The sequence below is a fragment of the Hypanus sabinus genome, chromosome 2, assembly GCF_030144855.1.
Source record: "Hypanus sabinus isolate sHypSab1 chromosome 2, sHypSab1.hap1, whole genome shotgun sequence".
Classification (NCBI taxonomy): Eukaryota; Metazoa; Chordata; class Chondrichthyes; order Myliobatiformes; family Dasyatidae; genus Hypanus; species Hypanus sabinus.
In genome coordinates, this window is record NC_082707.1 from 185374331 (window position 1) to 185399869 (window position 25539).

General features: G+C 40.4%; 1 protein-coding gene across 12 annotated transcripts in view; it reads left to right on the forward strand.

The window, feature by feature from the left end:
* foxn3 (forkhead box N3) overlaps positions 1-25539 on the forward strand; it is a 378764-nt gene that overhangs the window by 88260 nt on the left and 264965 nt on the right. Inside the window, exon 2 of one of the 12 annotated variants that reach the window (XM_059961361.1) lies at positions 23429-23522. The exons of the other annotated variants lie outside the window; for them this stretch is intronic. The gene's annotated coding sequence lies outside the window, so the exon portion shown is untranslated. The remainder of the gene's footprint in view (positions 1-23428; positions 23523-25539) is intronic. 12 annotated transcript variants of the gene reach the window in all.

Below are 25539 nucleotides of genomic sequence, written 5' to 3' on the forward strand. Positions count from 1 at the left end.
ACCACCCTGAGTGAAGAAATTGCCGGGGTTCCAGATTAAATTTGTTAATTAATAACACAATTATTAAATTTGTTAGCACTATTGGTAACCAGTCTTGAAGTTGGCATGCTCAGCGATTTTCTTGTTGAAAGTGGAAAAGTTCTGGAGGTACTCAGCAGGCTAGGTGATGTCAGTGGGGAGAGAGAAAATACTCATGTTCACAATATTCAGAGGGTAATAGTGGTGTCACCATGTCATGTAGCATAGAAATCTGCCCTTTGGCCCTCTACATATACGGACTGCCACACCCATCTCTGCAGAAATGCTTGACTGTTGGAACGTAGTAATGTATTAGATTTATTTGTTGCTTCTCGACTTGGATTTTGATTGATGACCTTATTTAAAAGTATGATGGCAACTGTTGGAACAAGTAAAAATCTAGGCTAAATCAGGAAGATAATGCTGATATTTGTTCATCTTGCCCAAGTCTCCAGAGGTTGTTCTCTGTTGCTGTTTACTAGTGTTGAAGTTAGCCTGAGATATTGTGTGCTTTGATAGGCAATCTGATGTACTCTGATCTCTAGTCACTTGATTCCTGAGGCATGGTGCTGCATTCTCAGAGATGCATAAACAGACAGCACAGAACCAGTAGTACCAACTGAAGATTGAAACCTCATTTTACACCCTCTACCAAGAGCATTTCTCCAGATTCACATTATAATGAAAAGTGCACGGTGGAATTGTATTTGTAGTGTGTAAGCTATTGTTATGAACAACAGGATCATTTCTGTGTAAATAGAAATTGAATTTTCATTAGAAGTTTGTAATATACAGTGCAAATGTAATGATTAGCTTTATTTCCCATATGCATTTATGGAGAACATGGAAGGACAAAAGGCCCTGTACTGTGCTCTTAACACTACAGACCCTTCGACCTATGATGTTGTGCCGACCTTGTAACCTGCTCTAAACTCAATCTAATCCTTCCCTTCTGCATAATCCTGCATTTTTCTATCAGATAAAAGTTCCTGAAATACCCCTAATGTATCTTCCTTTACCACCACTCCTGTCAGTATGTACCACAAACCCACCACTCTCTGTGTAAAGAACTTTCCTCTGTAATATTCATGTATTAGGAATTTGCTGTGGTATGTCGGTGTGACAAGTAACAAAAGACCACATTCAATGATTATAAATAATTATTTATAGATAAAGCTATGTAAAGATATCAAATAAAATATATGCAGATCATTTATTACTCATGTCTACTTTGCTGAATTAATGGAGCAGAGCCAAATGCAGTGTAATTCTTTGTAAAGAAACCCATCGTGATAGCTATTTTCTCTTACCCACTTTGGAACAATGATGACATAAATCTCTGCTGCTGATTTTGTAGTCATAGTAATCTGTGGATTGGCTATTGCAACCATATGATTTGACCTGACCATGATTTCAGTGCTCCCTGGCTGACGGACATGGCACTTAAACCTAAACCAAATGCTTACGAGCTTGTTAAAAGCCAGTAATGAACGATTGTTTTAATCTGCTATATCAGAGCGCAAAAGGATAGTTGAACAAACTACAGCTTTCCTCTTTCGAGTGAAGCAGGATGAGATGTGATGTGATAAATGTGGGCAAAGTGATTTGATAGAGTGGACTGCCAGAGACTTTTTCTTAGAGCAGAAGTGACTAATATGAAGGTGCGTAACTTTAAGGTGTTTGGAGGAAAGCATAGGGGAGATATCAGAGGTAGTCTTTTTTACACAGAGTAGTAGGTGCATTGAACGTGCTGCCAGAGATGGTGGTAGAGGCAGATACATTAAGGACATTAAAAACACTCTTGGATTGCACATGGATAAAAGAAAAATGGAGGGCTATTTGGGAGGTGGGAGTCAGATTGATTTTGAGTAAGTTAAAGTTTGGCACAACATTGTGGACAAAAGTATGTTGTTCTATTTGTGATTTGTGATGGGAAAAAAAGTAAAATGACCTACCATAAATTTTGTTTAACCCTACAATAAACTTTCTTCAATGCAGTCAGGCTTGTGGTGAAAAGATTTATTAGTATTGGAGCTGAGGTTGAAACAAGGATCAATGTGTATTGAGGCATTTCTGTGGTATTGGGTGATGATATCCTCTTGTCTGTGATCTTCTGGTACAAATCCACCTTGGGTTACAAATTTACAAAATGTACACACATTCACAATTTTAGAAGTGGCTTCTTCCTCTCCACCATCAAACTTCTGAACAGGCCATGAACGCTAGCTCACATTTGCTTTTTCTTTGCACCGCTTATTTATGTTTTATGTTTATTTGTAAAGTAGCAGGTTTTTAATGTATTGCACTGTATTACTGGTGCAGAATAACAAATGTCAAGACATATGTAAGTGACAATATAACTGATTCTGAAGTTTTGGAGATGAGTGGGTTGAAATTGCCAGTGGTGATCAGTCTGCAGGGTGTGAATGGGGCATTTCTGTGAGCTTCCTCATTCTCTCAGCCAACCTCCCCCCCCCCAACTCACTGACCACCCACAGAGCCCCAAAAATTTGGGGGTTGGGTTGAGCCAAGCAAAGCTGGGAGTGCTGAGCAGATTCACTTGCTCACGTACTGATTCAATGAGACTACTGTCCCGTCACAGATGTTTCTGTGATCCTCCCCTATTACACCGTTTTTATTCACTTCCAATTTACGATCACTCTTCAGTAACAGAAGACTGTGGTAATTTGGGCATCACCTTTAAATTAGGTGTTCACTGCAAATAGGCAGAGTGCCTCTGGAAACCGTCTCATGCAAGTGAACAGCATGTGTACATTCAAACACAGCTTGCAAATACCTGTAGAGGGGTGGTATAATAAAGCAGTAATATATTCCCTCTTCATTTGATTTGAGAAGTGTAAAATGCATTGTATTTGGATATACGAAAGATTCTAATTTTTTTGTAGTGGAGCAACTCTTTATGTTCTCTTTGAATTGCTACAATTTTTGAAATCTCTGTTGTGAAACCTCAAATAGTTAATAATCCAGCAAAGCTTATTGTAACTGTTGTCATAGTATCTCTCACTAAAGGAGGTATTTATTCAGGTTGCTGGTTAAGATAATGAGTACACCTGTTCAGGAGTCCCAATGGTAATTCAGCAGTTACAATTATAATCCTTCAAATACACTTGAGAAAGCAACTGCAATGTGATGTGACAGCCACACAGTCTGGTATTGTGATGTTCCCGTTCTCCAAATAAAGCTAGGCAATTCATTTGTTGGATATTCTTCAGATCCTTTGTTCTGCTGAGTATGTTCCACACATACATTCTGGTTCTCCTCCCATTTTGATTAATTATCTCAATATTTTGAGTAATACCTAGAAGTGTGTTTTAACAATGGTGTGTTCCATTTACTTTACTTGGGTAGGACGAGTAAAGTGGGGTTATTTAATATGGTAGATTTTTAAAGCCTTTTTAATAATTCCAACTGCATTGGTTGGTAACCATCTCTTCTCTTCTCCTCACCTGCCAATTGCTTCCCTCTGATGCCCTTCCTCCTTCTCTTTCTTCCATAGTCCACTCTCCTCTCCTGTGGGATTCCTTCTTCAGTCCTTTACCTCTTCTAACTATCACTTCCCAGCTTCTCACGTCACCCCTCCCCCACCTACTTTTCCCGTCACCTGGCTTCACCTATCACCTTCTAGCTTGTATTCCTTTCCCTCCCCTCTCCCCCCAGACACACCTTATTTTGGCTTTGTCTCCTTTCTTTTCCAGTCCTGATGAAGAGTCTTGGCCAGAAACATTGACCATTTAATCCCTGCTTAGATGCTTTCTGACCTGCTGAATTCCTCCAGCATTTTACGTGTGTTAACCATCCTGAAAATCTTTTTATAGTGTTGAATACTCTCCATTTTTCTTGGATTTGTGATGTTATGTACCCGCAGCAATAAACCATATAGCAGAAGAACTGGATTTGACATAATTAAGAAGGAAGATTTAAAATCTACTAGCATTCCTGCTGATGAAATACAGTCTCAGCAGTTCTTTTAGAAGCCTGTGAACATCACTAACAATAATGGTGGCAGCAGCTTCCATTTTGTTGGGTTTGTGCTGAAGAGAAATTGAATGTAAATAAAATAAATAATTTCCGTGCATTGAATGGCTTTTAAGAATTTTCACAGGAATGAGGAAATCAGGGGCAGCTGAATGTCAATATAAATATCTTGTAATTTATTTGGTTAATCAATGAAGAATTGTTGACCAATCTTCACCATTTTGATTTGAGCATGAGACGAGGCTACTTCAGCAAGGTCCAATAATTTATTTTTAAAAAATTATTTAGAGATATAACATTATTACAGGCCCTTCTGACCCAGTGAACCCATGTCACTTAATTATACCCATATGACCAATTAGCATACTAGTCCGTACATCTTTGGAACATGGGAGGAAACCAGAGCACCCAAAGGAAACCCATGTGGGTCATGGGGAGAACATGGGGTGCAAACCCTTCACAGATGGTGGGAATTGAATCCAGCTAGCTGATACTGTAATAGTGTTGCACTAACTAATCCCTTACTGTGCTGCTCCGAATTCTCCAGCAGGAGAATGACAACCCGTTTGTGCTTTGTTTTACTTTTGAATGTTTAGTTTGTCACACTCCCACTTTGTTCTTCACATCTCTCATCCCCCCACCTCCAACCACTGTTCCCACTGGCTGTCACATCCTCCTTATTTGGTTCCAAGCTCCATCATCCTTCCTGTGAGATTCCAGCAGCAATCAGACAGACCGGAATTTTTTCCATTGGAGAGTAGGCAGCTGAAAGGCCATGTTTTAGAGGTTTACAAATCATTTGAAGGGTGAAGATGGGGTGAATTGTCACAGTATTTTTACCAGGATGAATTCTAAAACTAGAGGGCATAGTTAAAAGGTGAGAGAAGAAAGATTGTTTGGGACTTAAGGGAAGTGTTTTCACATAAAATGAGTGGCAGAAGTAGTAGTAGAGGCAGAAATAATTAGTGTTTAAAAGATTTTTTTAAAAGTACATGGATAGGAAAAGCTTACATTGATAAGAGCCAAAAAATAGGCAAATTAGGACCAGCTGTTGTAGACAACTTGGTTGCCATGGATGAGCTGGGCTGAAGGACATGTTTCCATGTGGTACAAGTCTGTAACTATCTTTAGCACTCTGTCGCCACCACCTATCACCTTCTAGCCTTATCACTATTTCCATCCTCTGTCTATCTATTAAAGGTTCAAAGGTTCACTTATTATCAAAGTATATAACTCTGAAGTCCTTCTTCTCCAGATAGCCACAAACCAAGAAAGCAAAGAACAACAGCACAGTCATCCACCCCACAAATCACTCCTCCCCGCACAAAAAAACAAACACGGTACAGGCATATTGATCCCCAAATCTTCCTCTCCTGCACACAAAAAAATGAAAGATAGGGTGAAAAAGAAGGAATAGCTGTAAGACTGAAATAACAAGTCTGTAGTCCAAACCCATATACAAAACACAGAAAACCTGGGTAACATTCTTTGGAAACAACAGCAGGCCTTGCCCTTTGTGGTGAACTATGTGTGCCTGTCTGGACACACCCCCTGCTGACTGCTCCTGTGGCTCCTCCCACAGGCCCCTGTATAAAGGCGATCGAGGCCTGATGCTTGGCCTCAGTCTCCAGGATGTAGTATGATGGTCACTCACTGCTGGTTCCTTCTTCCAGTCAATAAAAGCCGATATCTCGCCTTTACGTCTCAGAGTGAGTTATTGATGGTGCATTACCCTTCTCCGTAGCAGAGTGATCTCACCAGCAATAAAAAGGGAGTCTTCCTTCTTTCTAGCAGAGCAATCTCCAGCAATCAAAAGACAGATAGCTGGGCAGTCGCCTACTGCACTCACCTCAATGTTTCAATCTCCACTCTACTTTCTGAATCCAGGCAAAGATCTTGACTGGTCTTGTCCCTCCATTTGCTGAGTTTCTCCAGCAGTTTGTTTTTTTTTGGCTCCAGATTCTAGCAGGCCAGTCTCTTGGGTCTCTATAATTTCTGATCCTTTGAAATGCACCTTGAAATATCTATTATGGGCCCTGGCACAAAACAGAACTGTTCCTGGAACATGGCACATGGCCATGCTTTGTTTCCCTGATAGATGAACAGCTTTGAATGTACCAACATGGTATTTAATACTCTTAGAAGCTATACTGGAAGCCTTTTCTGTTGGAAGATAGAGTATAATCTGTGAATACATTGTCATGGGCCTTTTTTTTAACTTCCCCAGACACACAAGTGCCAGCATCCAAGGAAAATTTATAGAAATCTGTTAACTTTTTCCAAACCCAACCTTGGTTTCTCCTCAGACAAATTGTGGGCAACACAGGAGCATCGTGGTTAGTATACTTGCTTTACAGTGCCACTGATCACCAGTTGAGGTTTGATTCCTGCTACTGTCTATAAGGAGTTCGTATGTTTTTCCCGTGACCGTCTGGGTTACCTCTGGATGCTCCGGTTTCCTCCCACGTTTGCAAAGACGTATGGGTTAGGGTTAATAAGTTGTGGCATGCTATGCTGGGACTGGAATTGTGGCAACACTTGTGAGCTGACCCCAGGACATCCTCACTGACTTGATTTGATGCAATTGATGCATTTCACTCTGTGTTTAAAGGCACATATGACAAATTAAATCACCCCATATCTTAAAATAATGATCACAAGAACACTTGGCCCTTACTGCTGAGAATCCTTTTGTTTATGGATAGTCTAACGTGATAGCCAAAAATGGGCATTAATCAATTACTATCCATGAAAGGGGGCCAAAGATGTTCATAGATATGCACATAGATGATAGAAAAATGGAGCGGTATGTAGGAGGGCAGGATTACATTGATCTTAGAGTAAGTTAAAGGATCAGTACAACATTGTGGGCCAAAGGGCCTGTACTGTTCTGTAGTGTTAAATGTCGTAAGTCTTAAAATTTAAGAGGAATTTGTTGTGACAGAATTAATGGCATCAGCATAACTGGTTTAAATTTAAAGGAACTCAGCAGGCCAGGCAGCATCTATGGAAAAGAGTAAACAGCCATCATTTCGGTTCTGTTAGTGAACCCATTCAGTGCCACACCAAACTGGTGGTTTATTATGTCAGTAATGCAAGGCATTAAGTTCTTTTGATGAAGGGTCTTGGCCTGAATCGTTGACTGTAAACTCTTTTCTGTCTTCCATGGATGCTGCCTGGCCTGCTGAGTTCTTCCAGCATTTTATTTGTGTTGCTTGGATTTCCAGCATCTGCAGATTTTTTTCGTGTTTGTAAACTTCTGATGTATTGTGTCTGCATGTAATTGCCAGCTTCTTTCAAACTCACAGCTGAGTTTGTTCGAATATTGATGTTTGCTTTCTTGCTGATGACTGTACATCTGACTGGAAATGTGAGGAAAGGGGTAGGTGAGAAATAAATGTTATTTAAGGCTTCTTTATGTTTGATATTAAGACTTTCCAGACATTCAAAAAAATGGGCAGTTGCCAATCTAATTTCCGAAGCTGTAAAATCACATGCTGGAAATGTATTCACGTATTTTCATGGAAATTTGTGTACAAGTGAGTAGATTACTCGAATTTGATACATCCTGGAAACTGCTGCTTTTGTGGACTTGCAGGGATTGTAGGCAGTTATGTTTGGTTTATGCCCTATTTGAAACAGGTTTAGATAATGTAAGCTCCATTGTTTTACTGTAGTTGGAGGAGGAGACTAAGTCATTGTCTTTCTATGCTTTTGACTGTCTTTAAATATAGATACTACATATGAAAGGATGGTGTTGTGTCCCGACTGCCAAGTGCTCTGGTCTAGTTGCATTTTTACCTGTTTTCTCATTGCATGTCATCAGTAAAGTTGGTAGTCCAACTTCAGGTAGCTATCATCTATAATTTTAAATTTATGCAGATTGTTTTCCTTAGCACTTTGGTTGTTTGTCAGTTTTTATTTTATGTGGTTCTTCACTGATTATATTGCATTTCTTTGTTCTACTGTGAATGCCTGTGAGAAAATAAATCTCAGGGTAGTATATGGCGGCATATACGTACTTTACTTTGTACTCAGTAGGTCATGTTTGACAGGCCACCTTAAAGCACACTCAGTGTCAGGCCGTGTTGTGGGGGGAGTTGACCAGGTGGACAGAGCAAACTGTTCAAAGCTGTCCGAGAAAGCTGGGCAAGCCGAAAGCCTGCAAGCCTGAGTCTGATGTTGGGTGAGACTAAAGTTAGAGGCCATGGGTTATGGCTTAAGGGTGAAAGGTGAAATACTCAATGGAAACCTGAAGGGGTACTTTGGTGAGATTATGGGATGAGCTGCCAGTGGAAATGGTGGATGTGGGTTCAATTTCAACATTTAAGAGAAAATTGGACACTGCATATATGGGACAGTATGGAGGCCTGTAGTCTGGGTGAAGATCGATGGGCCTAGCCGGAATAATAGTTTGACATGAACTAGATGGGCTGAAGGGCCTGTATCTGTGCTATGACACTTTGACTCTAAATAAAAGTCTTGTCACTGAAATCTGACAAATATTGTCCTTATCGTGTTTTACCCATACAAGATAAAAGCAAGTGTCTTCCCATAATTGCCATCATTAGCAGTAAAATCTGAAATATAAAGGTAGAGTATACATTAATATGGACAGGATATTAGTGTTCACGCCTGCTTTTATGAAATATCATTGCTAAGTCTTTAACAGTTTATAACTCATTTTTATGATTTACAGAGGTAGAAATGCTGCAATTGTGCTTTCACTATGAGAGTTAGATCACTGCTGATAAATAATGGAAGCTTAACACTGTAGATGGTACGCCGTATTAAATGTATGCTTGATCACTGCTGCCACTTCATTCTCGTCCTTCTCAGTTTGTTGTATCATCAACTGACCTTGTGGAGAAGCACCTTGGGGCAACAGAGGACTGTTTGTACAATTCATATTTAGCCCTAAATGGAATGGCTATGTTTGAAATCAATATATAAACCTTCCAATCATGCAAGTGATAAGATAATGAAAGTAAAAACCTGATTGTACAATCTAATCATGCACCGTATTCCAGTTGTTTTATTTGTCATCTGACGGGCACAGGCTCGATGGGCCAAACAGCCTTCCACTTGTCTTTTGGAAATTTTAGGCATTGTAAAGTCAATCCTGAACCAAAAGTCATTGTTAATTCCAGTGGATTGTTTTCAAGAAATTAAATTGTTGATAATGATTGAAAATTTGTTGTAAAGTGTACAATATTTGTTTAATAACCAGTGAGTCCAGAGAAGTTTTACGAGAATGGTACTGAGAATGAAAGGGTTAATATTTGAAGGGCATTCGATGGCACTGGGCCTGTACATGTTAGAGTTTAGAAGAGGATGTTTCCAATAGTGGGGGAGACTGGGACCAGAGGGGTCTCCCTCAGAATGCAAGGATATCCCTTTATAAAAAGATGAAGAGGAATTTCTTTAGCTGGTGAGTGGTGAACCAGTAGAATTCATTGCCACAGATGGTTACGGAGGCCAAGTCATTGGGTATTTTTAGAGGAGAGTTTGATAGATTCTTGATTAGTAAGAACATCAAAGGTTACAGGGAGAAGGCAGGAGATTGGGGTTGAGGGAGAAAATAAATCAGCTGTGATCAAATAGCGGAGCCAACTTGATGGCTGAATGGCCTAATCCTTGTGGTCTAAAAACTTTTATTTTCCAGTGTAGGTAGGGACTCATAGGTACATTTGCTCCCAGCATTTATTTTGGTTATTCAGAGTACTGTTTTCCCTACAAAGGGAGACAAAGAATCTGGCATGCCACTGAAAGGTTATAAATGAACTTTCAAATTAAGACTTTTCAAGCTGGTTAGTAATTATGTACATACTTCCCCAAGCAAACAAAGAATACTTTGAGAAGCAGTCTCCCTACTATTTTACATACTGCAACAAATCCTGGGCTGGTTTATAAACAAGATTTTTTAAAAAATTCACTGATGTTGATTATAAATAAAGAACAGAACGCAAATAATAATCTAGGTGATTTTATTTTGTCCTTCATTTAAAGCTAACTGTAAAGTCACGTATAATGGCAATAGAGATCCTATCAGAAAAACCTTAGCAATTCTACTTCTTTTTGCAGTGCAGCACCTTTGTCAAACACCAGCATTGAAAAATGAGTAAAGGAGAGATGATCAGAATCAGGTTTATTATCATTGACATACACTGTGAAATTTGTTGCTTTGAGGCAGCAGTACAGTCTTACCTTGCCTTGTGCCCTTAACTCCTGGTGGAGTTGTCGGGGCGCCATCATGACAACGCTTTGCGCCAGCCTGTTCCATCTGTCGAGGTTGTGTGCCAGAGCCTGGGTCACTGCAAACGTTTTCCCTGTCCATTCTTCTATGTTGTCCATCCATCTTTTCCTCTACCTGCCTTTCCTTCTTTTCCCTTCCACAGTTCCTTGTAGAACAGTCTTTGCAAGGCCACTGGATCTTGTTACGTGGCCGCACCATCTCAGCTTTCTTTTCTTCACCGTTGTGAGAAGGTCATCATGGGGGCCAATGTGGTGCTGAATGGTGGTGCTGTGGTGAAAGTCCATCATGGTGGACTTGCTCATTTGTAATGTGATCCAAGTATGAAATGCCCAAGATGTTGCAATAGCATCTCATTTCCAATGCCTGTATCTTCCTCTGTAGCTCTGCTGTGAGAGCCCATGTCTGGCATGCATACAGGAAGATGGAGAATACCAATGCATGCAGGAGTCTGATTTGTACTTTGTGGTGATGTTGCTGTCCCTCCATATTGTCTTGAGTTTGGATAGTGCAGTCATTGTCTGTGCAGTTCTTGCCAGGGCTTCTGGTCTTGATCCTTCATCACTGATGATTGCCCCCAGGTATTTGAACTGCTGCACTGTCTCAAGTTTCTGACCATGGATTGAGATGTCTGTTGTGATGGCACTGTTGGCATTTGCATAAACATAAGCAAGATAATGCTCATCTTGAACAGACTGAGACCTCAGGCAGAAGACATCATTGCTGAGGAACAAGCAGGCTTCCGTAAGGGCAGAAGCACCACCGAGCAGATTTTCAACCTCCGTACCCTCTGTGAGAAACACCTTCAGCACCAGAGAGAGTTCTACCACGTCTTCATAGATTTCAAGTAGGCATTTGACAGAGTCTGGCATGATGTCTTATGGGCCACCATGAAGAAATTCAACATGGGGCAGAAGCTGATTTGTACAATCCATCAGCTTTACGCCAAGGCAGCCAGTGCAGTACTCGCTCAGGGCACCATAGGGGGGTGGTTCCATACCTCTGTAGGAGTCCGTCAGGGCTGCCTCCTCTCTCCCACTCTCTTCAATGTCTTCCTGGAACAGATCATGAGTGTTTCCCGTGAAGATCATGTAGGCAGAGACAGCATCGGAGGGAGGAACATCACTGGTCAGCCATCTTGACAGAGCCTTCACAAAGTTTGGAATGGAAATAAGTGCTGAGCAGTACCGTATAATACATAAAATACACTACAGGATAATAAAGAGCAAAAACAGTGTGGTGTTTTTAAGACCATTCAAAAATCTGATGGCAGAGGGGAAGAAGCTGTTCCTGAAACCTTGTCTGTATGTCTTCGGGCTACTGTACCTCCTCTCTAATGGTAGTAATGAGAAGAGGTCATGTCCTGGGTCATGGGTTTCTTGAATAATGGATGCCACAAGTGTTGTAACCCATGCATATGAGTTCAAATGTGCTTTCCTGCAGTGATTTTTTTTATATATACTCATCACTTATTGGGTGATTTTTTTCCCCAAGGCTTTTTAAAACCCCATTGGAATTTTTTTAAAATAAAAGGACAGTTTTTTCAGTAGATCGGAAATAGTCTTTTTTTAAAAAACAGGTCAGGCAGCATTCTTTGAATCCAGCAGCAGAATTAACAGCCTTGAAATTTCAGAATTAGTGCAAGTGCATCTACTTCCTAACTGATTATTTTCAATGTTTGTAAAATATACAGTATTTTATAATAAAGCATTTTAAAAGAAGGCATTTTAAAAGCATTTTAAACATAGAAAAAAAAGATCATGCTTGCCTTGAAGAGCAGTGATTTGTCTTAAAACCAGTAAATGCACAGGTTGGTACTGTGGCGTGATGGAAGTTGCAGTAAAGACAACGATAGCCTGGGGCTGTGGTAGTCAAGTGAGACCACTAGAGACGCCTCTGCTTACTACAGACGAGATAGGCTGGGTTGCCTGCAACTATGTGTACTCGAGCCAGACCATTGAAGCCCCTGTAGTTTGACTTTTTCAGAAAGGTCCTCCTAAAACATGGCATTCCTTTAAACAGTTAGGGGTGTTGGAGAGAGATGAGATAAGGATAATGGAAGGATGTGAAACCTTCCAACATCTAACTCCTTATTAACTTCAAAATATCATGGCTGTCCATTTGAAGTTTCAGTGAACTTTAACACCTCTCTTGTGAATGGCAATTGACCATGTGAGTAAGGAATTCAAACATTCACAAATTACAATGACCTATATCCAAAACTGATGTAAATAAAGATAGCAGTTTTCTGTTCCCTGTGCTCCCTTGCAGCCTCCTCTACATTGGTGAGACCCGTAGTAACGTGGGGGACCGCTTTGTCGAGTATCTCCACTCCATCTGCCAAAAGCAGCGCTTCTCAGTAGCCAGTCATTTTAATTCCGATTCCCATTCCCAATCCGACGTGTTGGTGCATGACCTCCTCTTGTGCCCAGATGAAGCCACCCTTGGGGTGGAGGAGCGACACGTTATATTCTGCCTGGGTAGCTTCCAACCTGATGGTATGAATATCGATTTCTCCTTCCAGTTAAAATAATTTCCCTCTCCCTCCCCTCTTCTATTCCTCACTCTGGCCTTTTACTTCTCATTTGCCTATCGCTTTCCCCTGGGTCACTCTCTCCTTTACTTTCTCCAATGGTCCACTCCTCTCTCCTATCAGGTTGCTTTTTATCCAGCCCTTTACTTTTCCCCCACCTGGCTTCACCTACTAGTCCTTCTTCTCCTCCTGCATCTTTTTATTCTGGCATCTTCCCTCTTCCTTTTCAGTCCTGAAGAAGGGCTTTGACCCAAAATGTCAATCGACTGTTTATTCATTTCCATAGATGCTGCCTGACCTGCTAAGTTCCTCCAGCATTTTGAGTGTGTTGCTGTGGATTTCTAGCATCTACAGAATTTCTTGTGTTTATAGGTTTCTGCTCAGACTTCAGAACAGTGTGGGTGACAGGAGCCCATGCTGTTCTCCTTGTGCACAAGTAAAATAAAAGAATGCTTGAGTCCCAAGAGTGAGTGTGAGTGTGTGTGTGCGTTCTGGACCTAGTTGTTTTATAATCAGCGAAGATGGTTACTTCAGCAGTGCAATGAGGAGAATTGTTGCCTCGTATCTCCTGTGTCCCCCAGTCAATCCCAGTATCTGATGCTGGCCTTGGTGGAATTTGCATGTTCTCAAAATTAACATTTCTGGTCATTGACCGATAATAATTAGGGATACTGACTCGCTAAATAAGTTTTTCAGAGGAATAGAAGCCAATTCATGTAACTTAGCCCATCCAGTGTATGTCTAGTTTTTATAAATAAACTAAAAATGAGATTTTTTTGAAACATCTTTGCTTTTTAAAGGTGTGTTTTAATATTAAGAAGTCTTGTATAATACATTATTACAGGCAATGCCCTTCCCTTGGACAACATCGGTGGCATGGAGAGGGGAGTCTTGCAGCTTGGGCAACTGCTGGTCTTCCATTTAAAAAAACCTTGCCCAGGCTTGTGCCCTGGAAACTTTCCAAGGTGCAAATCCATGGTTTATCGAGACTAACGGAGGCCTACTACTACTACAGGCTGTACATGTAATTAGTATCACACGAGGCAACCTGTCACCTGTGTAGCACTGAAAAGCAAACACAATCTTCTATATATTTTTTAAATGACTCATTCTTAAGTCTTCCAGATATTATACTGTTATTAGAACTTGTAACAGAACCAATTAAGTTTCATTCTTCATACAAGTTTGTGAATGTGACCAGTCTTTTCAGGATGCTTCCAGGATACAAACAGTTCAGAACTCACTAATTGGTTGTTTGTTACAATGGCTTGAAGATTTTTTGTGGCCTCACCCAATAACAACTTGAAGTATCACAAAAAGACCCACTTAAAAGTATATTTTAATGCAAAGAAAATTCTTGTGAGTGAGAAACAGTCTTAAATGTTAACCTTGCATTTTTCTTTAAGAACGTCACTTTTAAAATAAAGATTGGTGCATAGATCGCTAGCCAATTGCACTTGTTTTTGGACATGTAATTAAAATGTTGGTCAGTGATTTGATTGGGTAATGTTTAAGTTGTGTTTATTTTGTGAATCTCGCAATACTTTTCATTGCACCTGCATGGCACAGTAGCATGGCTGTGCAGCGCTTTACTACATCAGTGATTAGTGAACAGGGTTCAATATCCACTACTGTCTGTAAGGAGTTTTACTCCCGTGACTGTGTTTGCTTGGGTGCTCTAGCCTCCTAGCACATTCCACAGATACTGAATAAGGATTAGTAAATTGTGGACATGCTATGTTGGCGCTGGAAACATGGTAACACTTGTGGGCTGCCCCCAGCATATTTTCGAACCCCGTTAGTCATTACACAAACAGTGCATTTCACCGCATGTTTTGATGGTTCAATGCACATCTGACAAATGAAGCAAATCTTTTTTGCTCTTAACATGTATTTGTGCATGACAATAAACTCGACTTCAACTAATTTGGTGGTGGGGGGAAAGGAAGCAAACATATAAATACAAACAGCAATGAATGACAGTAAATGTGCGGGTATTACTGATTAATACTGATTTGGTTGCAGTTTAATGCTTTTCTTTAAATAGTGCTCATATATTTGCCCAAGTGTTTTTAATAACTGAAGATTCACAACTTATATATTGGTAATAACTGAATAAAGCTGAGCCTCAGATAATAACAAAAAAAATAGTTTCATTTCCAAGATCAGTTCCGAAGTTACATAGACTTCAGGACTCTTTCCTTGCAACAAGTTCTGTGAATTACCCTTCTTGTCAATTTGTAGAAGTACAGAGTAAACGTGGAATGAACTGCTGTGTGCCCAATGTGGGCAGAGCAGGCTTGGGAATGGATGTTTCAATGTACGGTTCAGATAACTTAAGCTTTGCATCTTGGGAACAGAGGGCAAGATTGATTTTAGCTCTCCCCATAATTGAGAAATTTTACAAGGAATACTGCCACACAAGCAGCATCCATCATCACAGACACCCACCATCCAGGTGATGCTATCTTCTTTCTACTACTATTGGGTAGGAGATACAAGAGCCTTGGGTCCCACACCACCAGGTTCAGGAACAGTTATTACCCGTCAATCATCAGGCTTCTGAATCAGTGTGGATACTTCCACTTACCTCAACTCTGAACTGATTCCATAACCTATGGACTAACTTTCAAGGACTCCACAGCTTGTGTTCTCAGAATTACTTGCCTATTTACCTATCTATCTATCTATCTATCTACCTTTTTAATTTGTGCAGGTTGTCTTTTTCTGCCCATTGTTTGTTTGTTAGCCTTTGTCTCTAGTTTTTCATTGACACTCTTGTATTTCTTTGTTCTGCTGTTAGGCCCTGAAAGAAAATTAATCTCAAGGCAGTAGCAATCACAAACATGAAGTCTTCAGATGCTGGAAATCCAGAGCAATGCACACAAAATGCTGGAGGAGCTCAGCAGATCTGGCAGCATTTATAGAAATAAATAAACGGTTGATGTTTTGTGCCTATATCCATCTTCAGGACTGAGAAGGAAGGGGGAAGACGCCAGAATAAAAAGGTGGGGGGAGGTGAAGTAGGTTAGCTGGAAGGTGAAGAGTGAAGCCAGGTGGGTGGAAAAGGTCAAGGGCTGGAGAGGAAGGAATCTGATAGGAGAGGAGAGTGGACCATAGGGGACGAGGAACAAGGGGTGGGAGGGACCAAGGGGGAAGTTTTAGGCGAGTGAATAGTATATGCTCGAGGTTATATATAAGCAAATAATATTTAGAACTGAAACTCATGGAAGTGAGTCCACAGCTAGGAAGCCAGGCATCACTGCAAGCCAGTTAGGAGCCCTTTAGTTGTAGACCACAGCCACAGCTCAACACAGAGACGAGTAGTAAACGCAGAACAATGAGCTGAACCAGCCTACCCTTGCCTCCTGCCCTGACAAACTGACCTTTTCTATCTGACCCTTGCTTAAATTGTCCAAACCTTGGGAATAGGGAGATCTGGTTTAAAATCACACTTGAAGGAAACATCTGACAAAGCTGCTCTGATCTGACCAAGCAAGTTCTTTAATTATTTGGAAACCTAGTCTATATGTGAACCTTCCCAAACTGCACAAAGCAAGGATTCAAAACCTATAATTAAATGAGCAACTAAATAATGAGTTGCTTTATCATTTGGGTAATTTAATTCTTTGTTCATGTACTTGGCTGTTTTGCTTTTGTAACTTTTAGCCATTTCTCATTATATCAGATGTAGTTTAAAGTCATTGTTTCAAGTGCCAGTCTGGGACTTTCATATTTAATCTAGGGTGGGACTAGTTGTATAACTAGAAAATGTTGTATTGACTTCCAAAGAAGATGCTAAGTTGAGAAGTGAAAATTAAAAATCTACAGATAATAAAGTTATAAAATATATAGAAACAGTATGCCTAGAAGTACTCAGTAGGTCTGGCAACATTTGTGCAAAGAAGGCAGTACAGTAGCATAGTAGTTAGTGCAATATTTTACAGTACCAGCGATCTGGGTTTGATTTCTACCTCTGTCTGTAAGAGTTTGTGCATTCTTCCAGTGACTACGCGGGTTTCCGCCAGGTGCTCCAGTTTCCTCCCACAGTCCAAAGATATACTGGTTGGTAGGCTAATTGGTCATTATAAATTGTCCTGTGATTAGGCTAGGGTTAAATTGGGGTTTGTTAGATGGTGTGCCTTGGAAAGCTGGAATAACCTGTTCCGTGCTGCATCTCAATCAATCAATCAATAGATAGACAGATAAATAAATAGAAGAAACAGTTGATGTCTTAAGTTGACGACCTTTTGTTTGACAAGATCCTTTGGCTTGACCTGCTGAGTATTTCTAGCATTTTTTTGCAAAACAGAAGCGGGTTCTAAGTTAACAAACACAAAGTGCGGAGGATCTCAGTAGGTCAGACGGCATCTGTAGAAGGGAATAAACAGTGCATGTATTGGGCCGATACCATTCATCAGGACTGGCAAGGAAGGGCACAGAAGCTGGAATAAGGTCGAGGGAGAGGTGTGAGAAGTACAAGCTGGCAGGTAATATGTGAGATCAGGTGAGGGGTTTGGGGGGGTGCGTGAGAGGGAGAGGGGAAATGAAGGAAGGAGCTGGGAGGTGATAGGTGGAAGAAGTAGACGTCTGAAGAAGAAGGAATCTAATAAAAGAGGACAGTGATCCATGGAAGGAAGGAAAGGAGGTGGGGTACCATAGGGAGGTCTAAGTTTGAGAAATCAATGTCATGCCTTCAGGTTGGAAGCACCCCAGAGAGGTTGCTCCTCCAGCCCGAGTTTGACCTTATGGCAGTAGAGAAGGTCTTGGACAGATGTGTCAGAACAGGAATGCAAAGTTGAATTGAAATGAGTTGCCACTAGGAGATCCTGCATTTTGTGGCAGAGAGAGCAAAGGTCTCACTGATGCGGAGGAAGCCGTACCATTTTTTAAAACTACCCAGTCACTTTAATGAAGTAAAACAACCCATTGCTTCTCAGCGAATTCAGTGGCTGATGGTCATGAATTTTAAGGGTTCTTACAGAGGAGGAGAGAGATTGAAGATTACAGATGATGGAAGGTATGAGAGGTAAGTGATGGAATCGGAAGATACACGATAGATGATTATAGGAGTCTGAATGTTGCAGAGCGAGAGGAAATTACAATGTTGAGTTGAGACAGAAGAGAGTTCTTAAAATACACAATTTGCTGGAGCTTGACTTATTGTAGATGAGTCAAGCTCCAACAAAGGCAATAGTGGTTGATTAGTGGGTAGGCTTGGTACTGCTTTCCTGTGAAGAGTTTTGGTTGAGCTGATGTTTACAGATGGCAAGTGTAGAGCCATCCATACCATTGAGCACATCTACAAGGAGTGCTTCCACAAGAAAGAAGCATCCATTATCAAGGACCCCCACTATCCAGGCCATACCCTCTTCTTGCTACAATGATTGGGCAGAAGGCACTACTAAGATTGGGAATAGGGAACAACCATCAAACTACTGAACCAGTGTGGATAACTTCAATCACCATTACTCTGAGCAGATTCATTTCAACTCGTGTTCTCAGTATCTTTTTATTTGCACAGTGTCTTCTGCACTTTGATGATGTGACAATTTTTGTTTGTGTACTTCCTCATAAATTCTATTGTATTTCTTTATTTCCCTGTAAATGCCTGCAAGAAAATTAATCTCAAGGTAGTATATGGTAACATAAGAAGATAAGAAATAGGAGCATGAGTAGGCCATCCGGCCCTCAATAAGATCATGGCTGACCTGTCTGTAAGCTCAGCTCCATCTACCTGCCTTTTGCCCATAACTCTTAATTCCCTCACTATGTAAAAACCTACCTGTTTCTTAAATATATTTAGTGAAGAAGCCTCAACTGCTTCCCTGGGCAGAGAATTCCACAGATTCACCACTCTCTGGGAAAAACAGTTTCTCCTTTGCTCCATCCTAAATCTTCTCCCCCTATACGTACTTTGATAATAAATTTATTTTGACTTTGACTGTGAGGGCTGAAGAGTTCGAAACTGGAGAGCTAATGTCTCAAGAGGAAGGAGCCAGCTATTCCTTTGAGGAGAATACCCCATAGGTCAGTGTGCTCTTGGTTTACAAATACATTCAAAACAAAGCATTTTATATTGGGGCATTGGAAGCAACAGGAGATATAGAGAATAGGGGATGGTAAGTGGCTTTGAATTTATAATTCTGCTGTGATGTGCTTCAAAGTTGAATGGCGTACGTATTCCTTTTCAAATGTTCTTTAAAAGCTGTCTAGCAAAACACTAAGATGAAGTCTGTAGTTGACAAGAGGCTAGGTGAGGGACTCAAAAACAGATGGGATGAGTGGGCTGACATTGTGGAAGTGGAGGTGATCATTTGTGGTGAAGGTAGAATATGGGAATGAAAACTCATTCTGACTTTTAAGCAGGCAATGTTGCGGCTCTGCAAAACCCCAGTTATGTCAGATGTAAGTTTTTTTCACACAGAGATGGAATGCTGTGCCAAGGGTAGAGGTAGAGATGGCTATATTCAGAACATTTGAAAGACCCTTAGATAGGTACATGGATGATAGAAAATGGAAGGCTATGTGGGAGGTAAGGGTTCGGTTGATCTGCTGGTACAATGTTGTGTGACCTGAAGGACCTGTACTGTGCTGTAGTGTTCTACGTTCTATATGGCTTAGCCTCAGACAGTGTCATGGAGAGTTTAGAGTTGGTGATAGAGCAAAGGTAAGAGGTTTGGTTGTCTCAGTACTTAATTGGACCTGTCATTTTATTGGCTAAGGCTAAGAATTATTTATCAGTCTGTGCTGCAGAATATGTGACTTGTAGTTATCTGTCCTTTGATAAAATTAACAGCACTGCAAAACAAATTTTGTAGCTGTTAGGTTTTTACAGCTCATGAAAAGCATTGTGGAAATGCAAGTCTATTGTTTTCCCCACTGATGAATTAAGATTCGTAGTTTATCTCCCAGCAGCTAAGGAGTTAAAATAATGACTAAACTGATCCAGGATATGATGTAACTTGGGCCTTGTTTTAATAAAAGTTTATTTTTCCAACTTGAATATTACGGCTGTGTCTGTGATTTGTATACATACGGTATGTTTGTTGCCCAATTAAAACTTTGGCTATCTATACTATAAACTTAATATGGGAAACTTTAGTAGAGTTTCTCTTGTAGATTAATCAAAAGCAATCTTGAAGCATACTTTTTGCAAAACGCCATTAAATACAGCATTTGTCTTCAGATATTTTGTCTTTCTTCATTTTGTGCTGCAGTAGTGGTGTCATAAGGTGAGCCTGATTACACGCTGAGTGTTGGCAAAATATAGCTGTGAGGATGGTATTGATATTATAGGAGTGAAAGACTTGCAGGATGGGTCTGCTTGTTAGACAGGCTGATGATGTGAGGTATGATTGAGGCAGGTCTGTTGTGAACAACCCTGCCTTAATCAGACTGGTTGTGAAATCCAAGTGGCAACTCTTAGAATTTTTATTCTGACTGCTTTCTACTGCATTTATTGCCTTTTGTTGTCAGCTATTCAAAATGAGAAAGTCAACAGAACATCTGAAGAGAAAGGGTAGTGATTTTAAAAATACCACCAGAACTTATTAGGTAGGAATGTCTGGTAAATCAAGTTCATAGTGTGTTTTTACTTTGCTGTTCTGATTAAGAGCTTAACTTCCCTTTAAAGTTTACTTATGTGAACTCAATCATTAGTGGTGAATAATTTATCACATACATGAATGGCCTCATTAGTTGGCTTTTCAAAGTTTAAATTACTTTTGTGGTATCATTACACGGGCTTTCTGTTCAGTGGAAGGGTAAAATGACAATTTGGCAGTGTTCTTGCTTGTAACAGGGACAGTCAGCCTCTAGTTTTGCTAAGGTTGTTCAGAATATATAGCAAATCAATTTTTGCTTAACGGTCTTGCAGTGGAGAGTAGAGGAAAATTTTGTAAAGTCTCTTTCAGAAATGTATTGAGCCTATTTATGGTTTTCTCCAGTAGTGTGAATAATAGGCTATTGAGTTATAAGCTGATATATATCATAATAAACTATATACTTTTGACACTAAAGATAACTTAAAAACCACCTGAAATTTGACTGTTAATTATTTCATTTGTAAAGGTAATGGAAGGCTTTTGCTGTCATAAAATTGAGGAGCAAGAGTGTGTGAAGTGATCCTCTGACAAATAGTTATTTTTTTAAGTATGCCTCCATTCAGTGTGATTTTACTAGGCACAGAGGAAAAACAATTTTGTATTTGTTTATTGCGTTGCCAAGTTCAAGATATTCTGAAGTGTGTTCGGTAAATGAAGCGTTATCACTGTTGGTACTGAATCAAATGCAGCAGGCAGAATGATCCCAGAAGGCAGAAACAAGATCATATCTGTTTTGAAAATTATTAGTGTATGTTACTGGCCAAAGCACAGTGGCAGATACCACAGAGATCTAAATAGTGAATAGGATCAGTTTTATCTTCAGCTCCTTGGATGTTCTTTCATAGTTCAGTTCACAGCAAGTAAAAGAATTTAATACAAACATGAGAAAATGTATAGATGCTGTAAATCCAAGCAACACACTCAAAATGCTGGAGGAACTCAGCAGGCCAAGCAGCTTCTATGGAAAGGAGTAAACAGTCGATGTTTTGGGCCAAGACCCTTAATCAAAAAGAATTTAAAACCTTGCATTATCGACTTGATAAACCACCAACTCAGCGTGGCTAACTAACTGAACCAATTTCTGTCTGGGAATGGCCATGTGTCTGCTTTGGAGGTCTGAAGCTTAGACAAAGCAGAGGTTGATAGATTTGTGATTAGTAAGGGTGTTAAAGGTGAGAGAATAAGGTTGAGAGATATTATGAATCAGCTGTGATCGAATGGTGGAGCAGACTATGGGTTGAATGGCCTAATTCTACTCCTATGTCGTGCAATTTTATGATTTTGATGTTCTCTCAAGACCCTCATTAGCTTTCTGCTTGCACATTGACTTGCTTGTTGATTTTCTGCTAGTATGGTCACTTTGGGGAGATATCATCTATTAACCCTTCTGGGGCTGCACACTGGCAAAAATGCAGAACTAGTCCAAGCTTTGTGCTTCTGCATAAAAACTGTTTTCCTAATGCATCACCAGCACCAGCCTACCCACCATCTTAGAAGTACATTCAGAAAGGTGCCAGAAAATGGACAGCAACATCATGAAGAATCTACCCCACCCTTTTCTTGGGCTGTTGATCCCACTCCCACCAGGGAAGAGGCTGTGCAGCATCCACATCAGGACCACTGGACTCAAAAACAGTTACTTCCCTCAAGCCATCAGGGCTGATGAACATTTCCACTCATTAACTCACTGTCCCCCACCACTACTACGTACCCTTCACTCAGTGTCATGTACACACAGTTGAAAGGAAAAATTGGTGAACTCTTTGTAGTTACCTGGTTTTCTGCATTAATTACTCATAAAAATGTGGTCTGATCTTCATCTAAGCCAAAATAATAGGCAAACACCATCTGCTTAAACTAATAACACACAAACAATTGTACTACTTCTTGGCAATACTGAGAACACCATTTAAACAATCGTCGTCTAGATTCAAAAAAGATTGTGCACCCTTGTATCAAATAACTGATAGAACCTCCTTTAGCAACAACAACATCCATCAAACATTTCCTGTTGCTGCTGATCAGACTTGCACAATAGCAAGGAGGGATTTTAGGCCATTCCTCCATACAAAACTGTTTCAGTTCATCAATATTTCTGGGATACCTTGCATGAACAGCCCTCTTCAGGTCATCCCAATTGGGTTAAGCTCTAGACTCTTGACTTGGCCATTCCATAACATGAATTTTCTTCTTTTTAAACCATTCATTCTGTTGTTGATTTATCTTTCAGATCATTGTCCTATTGTATTATCCAACTTATATTAAGTTTCAGATGATGGACTGCACTGCTACCCTAACATTCTCCTGTAAGATATCTTGATACAATTTTGAACTTATTGTTTCCTCAACAGTTGCAAACTGTCCAGGCCCTGAGGCAGCAAATCAACCCCAAACCATGATGCTCTTTCCACTGTGCTTCACAGTTGGGATGAGGTTTTGGTGTTGGTATACAGTGGCCTTTTTCCTCCAATCATAATGTACATTTCTGCCCAAAAGTTCAACTTTTGTCTCATCTGTCCCCAGAAGCATTGTGGAATATCCATGTGGTCTATTGCAAACTTGAAACGTGCAACAGTATACTTTTTTTTTGGAGAGCAGCGGTGTCCTTCCATGAACACCATTCTTGTTCGGCGTTTTTCTTATAGTGGACGTATGAATAAAGACTTCAGCAAGTTCTAGAGATTTCTGTGGGTCTTTTGCTGTTATTTGGGTTTTTTTTCCACCTCAGCCAGCATCTCACGTTGTGCTCTTGGTGTGATCTTTGCAGGACACCCACTCCTAGGGAGAATAGCAGCAGTACAGAGTTACCTCCAATTGTAGACAGTGTCTCTTACTGTGGACTGATAAACGATCAGGTCTTTAGAAATGATTTTGCAGCTTGTTCCAGCTTCATGCATCTCTACAGTTTTCTTCTAAGGTTCTCTGAAAGTTGTTTTGATTGAGGGATGGTGCGCATAAACAGATCTTTCTTGAGAAGAGCAGGCTCTGTCAGTAACCTGACTTTATGTGTCTTTTTTATAGGGCAGGGCACCTCCACAACTCACACCTCCAATCTCATCTCATTGACTGGAACACCTGACTCCAAATAGCTTTTGTAGAAGGCTTCACCACAGAGGTTCACACACTTTTTTGAATCTCAACTGTGATTGTTTAAATGGTGTACTCAGTATTGACGAGAAGTAGTACAATTGTTTGTGTGTTATTAGTCTAGGCAGATCGTGTTTGCCTATCATTTTGACTTGGGTGAAGATCAGACCACATTTTATGAGTAATTAATGCAGAAAACCAGTTAATTGCAAAGAGTTCACAAACCTTTTCTTGCAACTACACAATCAGTCTATCTATATAACAAGTACAAGTACATTCTGTTCATACAATTGCTTTTGTATTTATATTTTTTGCATTTTTTGTTTATTGTGTTTCTTCATGCTGTATCGGATCCGGAGTAACAATCATTTCATTTTCCTTTACCCTTGAGTACTGAAAAATGGCAATAAACAATCTTAAATCTCTATATCATACCTATCTGTTTCAGTAGATGTCCACTTGATATATTGGCCACATGTTAATTGTTTCCTATTGTCACATATAAAGTCATACAGTCATAGAGTGCTTCGGTGGAAAAGATGCTTCGGTGGCCCATCTAGACCGTGCCAAACTGTTACTCTGACTAGTCCTGTTGACCCTCACCTTGACCATAGCTCTCTATACCCCTGCCATCCATGTACTTATCCAGACTTCTCTTAAGTGTTGACAGAGGAGCAGAATTAGGCCATTTGGCTCATTGAATCTGCTCTGTCATTCTATCATGTCTGATTTATTATGCCCCTAATCCCATTCCCCTGCTTTCACCTTGTAACCTTTGACACCCTTACCAATCAAGAACCTATCAACCTTCGCTTTAAGGATACCTGATGACTTGGCCACCACTGCAGATAGTGATTTCCACTGATTCACTACCCCTGGCTAAAGAAATTCCTCCTCATCTCTGTTCTAAAGGGACATCCTCGTATTCTGAGGCTGTGCCCTTTGGTCCTAGATTCCCCCACTATAGAAACATCCTGTCCATATCCACTTTATCTATGCCTTTCAATATTTGATAGGTTTCAATTCCCCCTCATTCCTCTCAAACTCCAGTGAGTGCCATCTTGGACAATGACTCCCATCCACTCCATAGTGTACTGGTTAGGCACAGGAGGTCATTCAGCCAGAGACTCATTCCACTGAGATGCAACACTGAGCGTCATAGGAAGTCATTCCTACCTGTGGCCATCAAACTTTACAACTCCTCCCTTGGAGTGTCAGACACCCTGAGCCAATAGGCTGGTCCTGGACTTATTTCCACTTGGCATGATTAACATTGTTATTTAATTATTTATGGTTTTATATTGCTATATTTCTTCACTATTCTTGGTTGGTGCGGCTGTAAGGAAACCCAATTTCCCCTCGGGATCAATAAAGTATGTCTGTCTGTCTGTGTAGACCCAGACAGTCAAATGTCAAATGCTCCTCGTACATTTCCCAGGATTATTCATGTGAACCTTCTCTGGACCCTCTCCAATGTTAGCATCTACTTTCTTAGTTATGAGGCCCAAAACAGCACATCAGATTCCAAGTGTTGTTGACCCATGCCTTATAAATTCTCAGCATTACATCCTTGCTTTTATATTCTAATCCTCTTGAATTGAATGCTGACATTACATTTCCCTTCCTTACAACCAGCTCCACTTGCCAGTTAACCTTTAGAGGTTAAGTTTCTTTTCAGTTATGGCCTTGAGCCAAAATGTCGACTGTTCACCCCTCTCCATAGATGCTTCCTGATCTGCTGAGTTCCTCCAGCATTTTGTGTGTGTTGCTCTGGATTTCTAGCATTTGCAGAATCCCTTGTGTAACCAGAGTTGTTTGATTTTCCTTCTGTTTTCATTTCTCCTCTACTGAGTATGCGGGGTCACATTAGGTTTGCAGTTTCATTTGAAATTCTCGCCAGAGAGTTTTTAAAAAATAATTCAGTGATCAGGACAAAATATTCAGAAATTTAAAGAGGAGTTACAAGTGACAACAGATGCTGGAATCTGAGGCAACAAGGAACTCAGCAGGCCAGGCAGCATCTCTGCAGAGAATTGGATAGTCAT